This window comes from Petaurus breviceps, unplaced genomic scaffold (genome assembly GCF_028583685.1).
Source record: "Petaurus breviceps papuanus isolate PSGF00001 unplaced genomic scaffold, PetGlider_PUasm1.0 90849, whole genome shotgun sequence".
NCBI lineage: Eukaryota > Metazoa > Chordata > Mammalia > Diprotodontia > Petauridae > Petaurus > Petaurus breviceps.
The window spans coordinates 894,400-906,844 of record NW_027187361.1 but is presented as its reverse complement, the minus strand read 5'-3'; positions in this window follow the sequence as shown (position 1 = coordinate 906,844).

Below are 12,445 nucleotides of genomic sequence, written 5' to 3'. Positions count from 1 at the left end.
TGCCTTATGTGCTCATGGGAAGCCTCCATCATTTGAATGGAAGGGAAAATAGGGAAGATTAAATAACAATCCTTCCTTGTGTGCTCTTTCAGAGGTGTAACACTATAGCTTTCTTATGGACGCCAAGGCTTAAAAAGGGGATTTAAGTTAAGGCTGCTGAGGACAGAAGGGCTGTTAATGGATTGTAAAAGTAGGGCAGGGGTTTGGATAGGTTAAAGAAATATGTGGTAAGAACATCTGCATAACTAAGATACACAGAAAGCAAAAAAAAAGGATAAAGATACAGCAGAAGAGAAAAAAAGAGCCAGGCAAAGAAGTGATTCATTTAACATATTTCCTATAGCAAATAGAGGAAAATGTAGCAATGTGTGTTATTATTGTAGAATATTTAATAAAATAAATTTCGATACTCTCAAATGAGATTTTAAAATCTTAAAATACGGTCAACGAGGAATGATTTAATACTCACTGTGGCCTGGTTTTACCAGATAATTGCAAAGCTAATATCATTAAAGTAGCTTTGAGCAACCCAACCAGCCCCTTAGAAAAATACAAGTATAATAGGATTAATGTAAGGTCCCTATTGATAATACAGCCCTGGACCCTGGTGTCATCCCATGTCTCTCTTCTGCTCAATAACTTTAAGTGGCTCTCTATTGCCTTTCCAAAAAAAAAAAAAAAGATACTAACTCATCTTCTTATTTAAAACCCTTCACAATCTGCCCCAACCTACCTCCCAGGCTTATTTCATGTGACTCTCTTCACATGCTGTATGTTCTTGTCAGACTGGTCCATTTGCTGTTCCCTAAAATTAGCATTCTATCACTCACTTCTGTGGCTTTGAACAAGCCAATGGTCATACATATGACTTCTCCATGTATGTGTTGTATCTTTCCCAGGAGGACTTAAGCTTCTTGAGGCTGAGGATTTTTTTTCATTTTGTCTTTTGTCCCCAGCACTTAGAACTGCCCTCTTACTTCTAGTAGGTGCTAAACAGATGCTAGTTAGATTTGAACTAGATTGGATTAGTCTGGTTTGACTGGATTGAGATGAATTGTTGGCACAATAATATGTATTTCCGATTTCTGGATTTACTAAAAAGTGTAGTGTCACAAATCTTTGTCCAGACTATCCTTTCCTACCCATGCAGATGCTGCCATCAGCTGTTCCAGGGACGCTGCTAGGACACTGATGGGAAAATGGGAAGTCCTCTAAACCTCTGCAGTTCAAAAGATCCTCTCCAGACAAGAGGATAAGGCCCAGAGAAGTCAAATAACTTATCCAAAGTCACAAACTTTTCTATGATCCTACAACTATGCTCAAATCCTCAAAAAACAAAACAAAACAAAACCTCCTTTTGACTCCTTATTCACTCACATCTAATTACCTTGACTTCTCCCTTCAATTTCACTGATAAACTGATTTAAAAAGTTGACTCTGCCTGATTCCTCCATTTCTTTACTACCTTTTCCTCTTTAACTCCTTGCAACTGAGTTTCTGTCCCACCACTCTACTAAAATTACTTTCTATGACGTCACCCATGACCGCCAAATTGAGTGACCCTTTTTTCATTTTCATCTTTTTAAAGTTGTTTTCCTGCTACCAGTAAACTTCCCATTTGACATTATTGACCACTTCCTTCCCTCTGCCTTCCTTCAGCTTTGGCAATAACATAGTCTTCTGATTCTTTTCCTAGCTACCTCTCACTATAAATGAAACCAGAGGATAAGAGGAAGCTAAATCATACAATCAGATTTAGAAATGGAAGGGGCACTTTCTGAGTGCAACCTTCTTGAAAGGTTAAGTGATTTGCCCAAGGAAACATAGCTAGCAAATATTTGAGGCAGAATTTGAATGTGTCTTCCTGCTTGACAGTCAAACACCCCATCCACTAATCTATGCTTCCTGAAATGGAAGAATGTCTCCTAGGTTCTCCTTAAAGAAGAAGATGAGAGTTTACAGGGTTGTTTGTGCATCCAAATGTCACAAGAAACAGCATTTTATGGAACACTTGGTCATTTTACTTTAGAGTGTTCATGATGAGCATAAATTTAAAAAATGGATTTTATTGGGTAATAGCCACAACAATTGGCAAATATTGAACACTACCTGTAACACACATGAGCATCATCATGATTTAGCTTGTTTATATTCAGACCTGCTACACACACATTCCAATATATCTATGTTTATATAATACATACCCTTATGATTCATTTTTTTTACCAGACTCATGATCTTATAGGTGTAGGGAACACTAAGAAACCTACTTTAAAAACTCAGAGTTGTACTTCCTCTAAAACTCAGAGATTTAAAGAATGGGTGGGAGAACCGAAAGGTTGACTAATTTGCCCTAGGTCACACAGCAGTGTGTCAGTCTGGGCTTGAACAGACATCTGTCTGAATCTGAGGCCAGCTCTCTGGCTGCTTCTCCAAGCTGTCTCTCATTATTCAATCACAAAATCAATGAATGCTTTTTAGATGTTTCTTGTATACAAGACAGCGTGGTATAATGCTTAGTAGTACATGGATTTCTCTCACTTAACTACTTCATGGATCTGTGATTTCATCAGCTGTGTATACGCTCTTTATCAAGACAGACCAAAATTCCTCCAAAGTCAGGAAGGCAGTCTTCATGAATTGTCATGGCCAACAGATCCATCACCTAGTGGTCAATTTTCTGGGGATGGGCCTCTCATAATGTAACTAGGTATCTTACATGGGAAACATGCAGCCTATGGTCCATATTCAAACTCTCCCTATTAGCAGGACCTCTCAGAGGGTCAGGATACCCCCACAACGGGACATCAGAGGAGGACTTCAATACAAATACAGTTAGCTATATAGGAGTACACACCATTAAGATCTTCATAAATAGTTGAAAACTGGGTCATCAAATCAACCAGAATTGTTGCAAGAATGTCTTTTGATAGACTTTCATTTTCATACATGTGCATACATATATGTACACATAGCTGAAGAATTTACATTTAATATGTTTGGCTTGCAAAATTAAATAATCTTTTGCAATGTCATTTTCAAATATTTCATGACTAAAAAGAACCCGAGTGTTTTAATTTTTTTCTTATGTGAACACCTGGGGGCCTATTGAATTTAATTGAGCAGCCTCTATAGTTGGTTATGCTAAAACCAAAATATGTAAAACATTCATCAGACTAACATGTTTCTGTTATGGTGTTGTATTTCTTTATTACTATTGTGTTCAATAGGGTGCTGCCTGGTTAAAAGAATTCGCGTGGAAAATGTGTATTAGCAGCCCATGAGAGACCCAAAAGAGCAAAATTTATATTCCAGAGAACAACCAAATACTTTTTGTAACTTCTAAACCAAAGAAACACAAGTAGGAAAATCTGCTAGTTTACAATGTCTCCAGGCAAGCTGTCTTCAGGAATTCATCAAGTACCTGACAGCTGTACTAATGATGTCACCAAGATTGATCCTTGACCAACCCAGTATCCATAATCCAGGAAATCACCTCTAACCCTTCCCCACTCACCAAATACCACTTTAGAAATACAGGAAGCAAGGGGGGAAAGAGGTTTTCTCCGTACATCTGTGTGTTTCCCATCCACTGTGTGTGACCCTACATATCACAGTGACTGGGATAAGGTAGAGATAATGATGGACGGATGGAAGAGAAAGCCCTGAAAACACTACGTTTAAATCAGTAGTACCCAGAATCCCTCAGCTTTCAGAAACCCCACTGGACCTTTAGATTCTTCCTTTTTGTTATGGTAGGGCCTTTGCTTATTTCTTTACAAACTCTAAGAAGCCAGTCGGATTTCCTTATCTTATTTACTTATTTATGATTTGTGTGCATGTGCCTTGTTTTCATGTTGTCTAATATTGATTGTGATGACAAGAAATGTCTTTTCAATGATACTTGTGAATGTGCCCAAGGGCTAATGAATGATGGGCATATTCAATAAAAAGCTAACAAACAGAGAGAATGAATAAGGACACAGTCAGTCTTATTTGAAGGGAGTACAAATGAATTGGGTCATGGATTTTCCCATGATAATCACTAATTTGTTGAACACTTGTCAAGCTCAGAGCAAGGTTTCTGCAGTTGGGGTGAGGGCAGGGGGAGGCAGATTCTCTGTCATGAATGAGAAATCTTCCACAGTCTCTACATATGCAGAATCATAGGATTTAAAGCTGGAAAGGATCACTTAATCCCACTCTTCCATTCTGCAAGTAAGAGAAGGGAAACCCAGGGAGATTAAGTCATAGAAATAATGAAGAAGAGCCCAGGTCCTCTGACTCCAAATTTAGAGTGCTTTCCATTACACCAGACTGCCTTCCTGGCAAATGGAAGGTCTAATCTATACAAAGCACTATTTTTTTCTTTTTCCTTTAAAAACTGGGTTTTATTGATGTCTTGTGTTTTTTATGTCAGTTTCAGTTTCTGATATGTTGCTGTTGTTTTTCAGTCTTGTCCAACTCTTTGAGATCCCATTTGGGGTTTTCTTGGCAAAGATACTGGAGCGGTTCACCATTTCCTTCTCCAACTCATTTTACAGATGAGGAAACCAGGGCAAATAGGGTTAAGTGACTTACTTGCCCAGGTATCAACTGTCGGGGCCCAAGTTTAAACTAAGGAAGATGAGTCTTCCTGACTCCAGACCCTGCAACTCTATCTACTGCACCACCTAGGTAGAACAGTACCTACAAAAATATCCCCCATAAACATGGGGGATACTCTTCTACAAAACATACTCGCTGCATAAAGGAGACACAAACTTGCAAAACAATGATATCATGACACACATGTAAGGAATACATGCTGCGAGATTCTGAACACATCGTTTAATGTTCCTCTGTCTGCCTCAGTTTGCTCATCTATAAAATGGGGATAATAATAGCACCTCTCAGGGTTGTTGTAAAATTTTTTAAAAAGATAATATTTGCAGATCCTTTTGCAAACCTGAAATGTGCTATATAAATTACATTATTACTATCTGCCAATTATTTTCTGCACGTTCACAACAAAAATTTCTTAAGCACCTACGATGTGCAAAGGATTGAGTCTAAGTGCTAGGGATATAAAGACAAAATGAAAGTTAGTCCCTGGAAGTGGAAAAAAAGGGGGGGAGGGGAATTTGGGTTTAATTTAAAGAAAAACTTCCCAAAAATCTGATCCATCCAAATGCAGATCTACTTGCCTTGAAAGGTAGTAGGTTCTTCTTTGGAGTCTTCTTAAGCCACAGTTGGCCAACTTTTTGACATTTCTATAAGGTATGGTGGAGGTTCCTTTCAGGTAGACATTTGATGGCCCCTGAAGTGCCTTCAGACTCTTCATCTCCACCCCCATCCCCGCCCCTCCCATTGCCTGACAGTCTCGGGAACTTTACAAGCAAGTTAGCAAATGAATGTGGGACTGGGAGGTAAGGGAGGGAGTTGAGGGGTTATGGAAGTGAGAAGAGAAAGACAGATAAAAACAAATAAAATTGAATTATCAAATAGAGCAAAACAGGAACAAAAAGAAGAAAAATAAATATGAGTAAGGGAAAAAATACTGAACCTAAGAGAAAAAAAAAACTTAAGTAGGATAAATTGCATATAGATCATATATTCAAAGAGTAGGGCAATAAAAATAAATGTATATAGATCCAGAGGGAATTCTCTTCCTTATAAACTTCCCTTAATAAACCTGAGGGAGCAAAAGATAATAGGGGCTTAATGCAAAAGGAAAAACGTAGAACTAGAAATACAGTTTACAAATTCACTACAACTGGTGTAAATTGGAGGCGCATGTGCGCTTAACTAGGGACAAGCAGGCTCCTAGGCAGTGGCTGCCAGCCTCTGCCCCTTCCCCTTCTGGTCTTTCTAATACTTCTCCAAAGTTTCGGGGTAACGGATACAGCCTGGCTAGTCCTGGAAGAAGAAGAGGTGAGCACAAAAGGTGAATGGAAAGGGCTAAGAAGGAAGCTACAGTGTCTTGGTTTTTTAGCCAGTTTCAAAAAAACTCAATGATAGGTGCTAACCTTTTGGAGGGCACACTGCCTAAGTCCTGATGTAAGAAAGATGCAAGTGCAATTCTGTCACCTTTAACCAGGCTGGGAGTGCAGCTGGGGACCATTGTCTAAGACAGTAAGTTAGGTATCTTCAAAATCATCTAGGTGGCACAGTGGAATCAGGAGGACCTGAGTTCAAATCCAGGCTCAGACACTTAACACTAGCTGTGTGACCTTGGGCAAGTCACTTGACCCCAACTGCCCTGTCTTTCCCCCTCAAAAAAAAAAAGACAAAATCATCTTTCTGGGTGTTCTCAGATAATAAAGAAACGGGAACAGTTTTGACTAGCATGTTTGCCCAGGCTAAGAGCTGACAAATCTTTACAAAAACTTTTGACACTTTCCTGAGGAAGAGTAAGCAGGTGGTAGTGTCCGTATAGCCAAAGGGAGGAGGTTGCAACCTCCATGCCATCCTCCAAAGTGTCCAGTCTGTTGGCCAGTCTTGCTGCACCTCTCTTCACAATGTCCTTTCTATCTATTCCCTTCTCTCCACTCATACACCACATCACCCCACACCTGAACTACCACAATAACCTTCCATGCATCAGGTCTCTTCCTGCCCAGCCCATCCTCCATTCTTCTGCTTGACCTAAAACCTAGCTCTGGCCGCCTGACACCCTCTCCCCACTCAGTAAAGACCTCTTACGGCAGGACCAAACATAAAGTGATCTGCTTGGCCTATGCTGGGCTTCTTGTTCTTGGTACTTGACCCTCCATTTCCCAAAGCTTTGCTTTTTTATTGTTTGTCCCCACTGCCCCCTTAGGCCTAAACTATTCTCCATTCTTAACTAGCCTTCTGGCTTCCCTGGTCATGTTCAAGATTCAGCTCAAATCTTATTTTCAACCAGAGACCTTTCCTGGTTTCTCCCACTCCCTGTGAGATTACCTCCCATTTACACTGTCTATATCTTGAACATACTTGCTTTTTTGCATGATGTTTCTTCCCCATTGAAATATGAGCTCCTTGAAGTCACGGACTGTGTTTTTCCCTTTCTTTGTAGCCTCAGAACTTAGCACAACACTTGGCACATTGTGAGTGCTTAAAAAAGGTTTGTATCACAGAATCTCAGAGTTTAAAGGACCTCAGAGGTCATCTGATCCAGCCCACAGGTGAATAGGACATCCTCAATAAGAGAATCAGGGGACGTACTATGTAAGTGTCTATTATTATTTTCTATGTTTTTCACTTTTTAATATAATTCCAAATTGTTTCCCAATATGGTCAGCTCAATTCCTAATTCTGTCAATAATATGCTAACACGCTTGTCTTTCCATACAGCTTCCAAAATTTACCATTTTCCTTTTTCTTCATCCTTGCCAATCTGATTCATGTGAAGTGAAATTTCAGAGATGTTTCAATTTGTATTTCTCTTATTATTTTTTTTTAACTTGTATTTCTCTGATTATCAAATCTACTGCCTCTTGAGGCAACCCATTCCACTTTGGGGTAATTCTGATTGCTATGAGGTTTTTAGATTTTTTTCCTAACCATTTATATCTAGCTAAAATATGCTTCAATTTTCATCTATTGCCTACAGTTCTCTCCTCCGTGGTCAAGTAAGATAAATCAGATCCCACCTCATTTTGACAACCCTTCAAATACTTGAAGTCAGCTATCACATTGTCCCCTAATGCCGTCCACATGACCCCCTCGCATACATATATGCTACCAAAAAAAAGATCTCACAGCATGATAAAGTAGGTAATTCAGGTATTACGTCCTGCCTTCCCCCCTCCAAAAAGAAGAAAAAATATTTTGCAAGTCAAAGGGGAAGATAAATATCCATGAAAAAATTAAATTGAAGTAGTAGATGACTATGGATTCAAGGGAATGATAATAGCTAACATTTATATAATTATAGGTTTACAAACTACATATTTTAGCTCATTTGTTCCTAATAGCTACCCTATGAGGGAGGTGCTATTATCATGTACATTTTGCAGATGGGAGAAATAAGGTGGAAAAAGGTTAATTACTTGTCCTGCTCACACAGCTAGTAAATATCTAAGGCAAAATTTTAACTCCGGTCTTCTACACTCCAAGTCTCACACTATCTACTATACCAAGCTGTCTGAAAAATACATATCATGGCTACTCTTCTATGGAAGTTCTACAAAGGATAGTTCACTGTAGGCTAGAATAATCAAAAGGAAGGACCTTGAAGGGTGTGGGATAGGTGGAGAGAATGAAGAAAAACATTCCTGGTGTGACAGAATCATAGGGTCATAGATGGAAAGCTGGAAAAGATTTGAGGTTCAGCTTTTTCATTTTACAGATGACAAATGGGCCAGAGCGTTTGAGTGACTGTTACAGAGTCAGAATGAGCATGGTCCTTATGGAAAAATAGAGTGAGGGAACAGTGGGAAATAAGATTGGCTAAAACCAATAAGATCCTGAATTCTAGGTAGAAGAGTTTGGACTTGATCCTAAGTAGAGAGAAGTTAATCCTGTAGACAGTCTTTATCTAACAACTTTTTGTTTTTTGCCTTTTTTTTTATTTTGAGGGCAATTGGGGTTAAGTGACTTGCCCAAGGTCACACGGCTAGTTTTGTGTTAAGTGTCTGAGGCTGGATTTGAACTCAGCTTCTCCTGATTCCAGGGCCGGTGCTCTATTCACTGTGCTACCTAGCTGCCCCTAACAACTATTAAGGCAGGGTCTTACAATACAAAAACTGCTCTCTGAATTTAAATTTTTGGAATTGTATTGGCCATTTCAGGTTATTCTAAGTGTAACTACAACAATTCATGTTTTTCATCACCTAGTAAACCATTTGTTCCATTTAGCCATGGTGCCTGCTAAATCTGGTCACCCTGATGTAGTGAAATTCATGAATCAAGAATCACATGGAAGCAAATACACTGAATCTGGGAGTGGATGGTCTGGGTTTGAATCCTGACTCTGATAGAATCTGCGTTACTTTATGTAAGTCACTCTGAACCTCATTGTCCTCCTCTGTAAAATGAGGGATTGGTTGAAGCTAAGGCCCCTTATGGCCCTGAGTCCTAAGATCTCCTATGGCTTTTTATGACTAACATTATATATTTTTATCTATATTTATATATTTTATGACTAATATTTCTATATCGGGACTGCTTCAGAATACAGAGAGTAATCTTCAAAGCTATCCAACTTCATCTAAGCAGTGGGAAAATCTCACTCAGTTGCTATTTTAAGTGTGAGCTGAGCACATGCTCAGGCTTATTGTCCCACTTATATCTGTAAATCCAATTCAATTCAGCAAACATCTGTCAAGTACGCTTAATGTTCCAGAGACTGTAGTAGGTACTGGTCAGTCATTTGTTAAACTCCTTCTATGCATATGCCAAGCACAAAGCACTGAGATGAGAAGACAAACAAAGACAAAAAAGACAGCCCCTGACCTCAAAGGGCTCACATTTTAATGGGGAAGACAACAATTAAATAAATATGATACGAAAAAGCCCAAGATAGGGTAAATAGGGAGAAGTTAAAAGAAGGAAGGCATTAGCATTACCGGGTCCAGAAGTTTTCTGCAGAAGGGGGGTTTTAGCTGGGACTTAAAGGGAGGCAGGGAAACCAGGAGGCAGTGATGTTGGGAACAAAGACAAAGAAATTAAAAATTAAAATTAAAATGGTTTTTGTCCTCAAGGACATACAAAATGAGAAAACACCGGTCCTACTTTCTGTGCAAGGTTATTGAAGAAAAAAAAAGATCATACATAACAGCATTTTAAAAACTATATAAGGTGCTATAAAAATATTATCAACAGCAGCACTTTGTTTTCCCAAGAAGTGTATGTCACTACATCTCCAAGCCAAAGGCTGATTGGTCCTGGCACACATACTTGGCAAACTTGTCCAGAGTCATACATTTGCCAGTGAATTGTATGTTTCAACCTTGAGGCATAAAGCAAGCACATAGAGTGAGAAAAAATTTCTCTGGCAGCAAATGGAGATAGACCCTTCTTCCCTTGACCTTGTTGCAAAGTGTCTCTCCTGGGCCCCACTCTATTAGTAATTCCTATCACCAGGAAGCAGGCATAAAGTAATAGTCATTTCAGGTCTGTCAGGGCAATGATGCACTGTATGTCAGTTTTATGTTTGATGCAATATTGCAGAGTGAACCATTATAAAATAATACTCTCCCCCACCCCATTCCTGGTGATTTAAAATAAATCCCTAAGGCAACAAAATAAATTATTGCAAAATTGTTAAAGCTGCTAATTTTAATTTTTTTTTATTTTGTTCAATAGATTTTTTAAAAATTGCTTTTGTCATTTTATTTTTAATAAGCTTTTTATTACTGTGCTAGAGTAAATGCTTCTGGACCCCAGCTGGTTTTGGTCTATAGAACAGCAATCTAACTCTTGAGAAAAAGCTATTTAAAAAATAGTTATGAGAGAAAGGAACCAACATGAACAATGCATAGTAAGTTCACTGCTTTCTCTCACTGGATCAGAGTTGTTCCAGCAAAGAGATTAAATATTGATCAGTATGGGTGCAGGGACAGATTCTTCTAGCTGGCTGCTCTCCACCATGCCTTCCTTACCTCCTTTTCTTATGTACACCCCTTTTCCGATGTTTCTTTCACATGACCTATATGTTCAGGTCTCAGAATTTAATCATTTATTGCATAAATGACTTTTTAAAGGACCTGACTGGGCTTCTGTCATCATTATTGCTCAGAAAATACTGTGGCTCTCCTGCACAGAAAATTCATTGTACACATCCAAATGTCTATTTGAAGATGAGCATTAATAGCTGTTAGCAGTCAATGTTAGCAAATACACACACACATACACAAGTGATATCACTTTCTTAATCTCTTTGACACATCTGGGATGATTTTTATAATGGTGTTATATATAGCATACTAGGCTTTGTGAATTAGCAAAAAAAAGTTTATCAATACCAAATGAAGCTAAAAGGTACTTGGAACCTAGTCAACTTTTACCTAATCCCTCTTCTCTATTTTTTTTTTTTTTTTTGCTTTTTGGAGGAGGGAAGGTAGGGCAATTGGAGTTAAGTGACTTGCCCAAGGTCACACAGCTAGGTAAGTGTTACGTGTCTGAGTCCGAATTTGAACTCAGGTCCTCCTGATGCCAGGGGCCAGGGCTCTATTCCCTATTCCCTAGCCACCCCACTGTACCACCTAGCCACCCCCAATCCCTCTTCTCTAAACATTCAAAGAGAGCATTTCAGTTTTTTTATTTGTTTTGTTTTGTTTTTATTGGGGTTTTTTTGTTAGTGGTGATGGTTTTTTACTAGGAAGATTTGTGTGCTCTTATTCAATTCTCTGCCATCTAACCCATTTTTTCCCACCAGGGCCTCTTAAATACACCAAATACTCTTTGGGAATTCATCTCAAGCATCCTAAGCTTTTCTTTCTTCCTTTCCACTGAAGCTCAAACCCCAATTCACACTCATACTAAAAATATACACTGTGTTCAGTTTAAGCCGGTGATGTTTTCAGCATTGTCTGATGGATTCAGCAGCTTTCTTGGCTCCTGGTATGAATTTCTACAGTGACTTTCTGGCATAATTTTTGAAAGATATTATAAGCTTGCTTCACTCCTAATCATAAGTACCAAGGGGGAAAAGGCAGTTAGCTTTTTACTATGGAGAGCCTTTCCAAACACACTCCATCTATAGCTATTGGCTGGGGCAGGGCTTGTGGGATGGGGAGGAGGATAAATCATTTGCAAACAGATCTCTACTTTTTTAATCTGATGGAAATGTTTACTCTTTCATTGAAAGGGCCTCATTGTCAGACCTTGTTTTTTGCCTTGCCATAAAGCTTCTCTTTGCAATATGTATACCTTGGATCGATCTTGGGGATGAAACTGCCTGCTTGGCTGGCCTATGATTGGGTCATACAAGGAAAGATGTTTGCCATCTGTGAGTTTGGATAACTCTTTTTGCACTGAGAAGTGGCCAGCTATGCATCAATACCATTTTCTGCTTCAGTTAAGTGAATTTGATTTTGATCTTGCATGTGGGTCTACAACCTACGGGCAAATGGAGACCACATGGCAATTATCTCTCCATCAAGACTGAATCCAAGATAGCTATGCTTAGGAGAAAGCAAAACCAAGAAAATGTCTGTGGTGTTAGAATGTATTTACTGCTAAAACATATTGATTTCAGTCACAAAAAAAGTTAAGCAGACCACAAGGTAGAAAAAAGAAATAAATGTTACCAAAGAAATCTAAAACATGGACACTAGGACACCAAATTATTATTCCTATCTAACTTATTAGAAACCAGGGTTTATGCAAAGAAAAACAATACTGAAAAGTTTCAGAGTGCTGATCAATACAGTGCTGATCATGATTCCAGAAGACCAACAGTGAAGGGGAAGCAGACTTCCTGGCTCTTGGCAGAGAGATGGTAGACCCCAGAAGTAGAATGAGGAACATGCTTTTA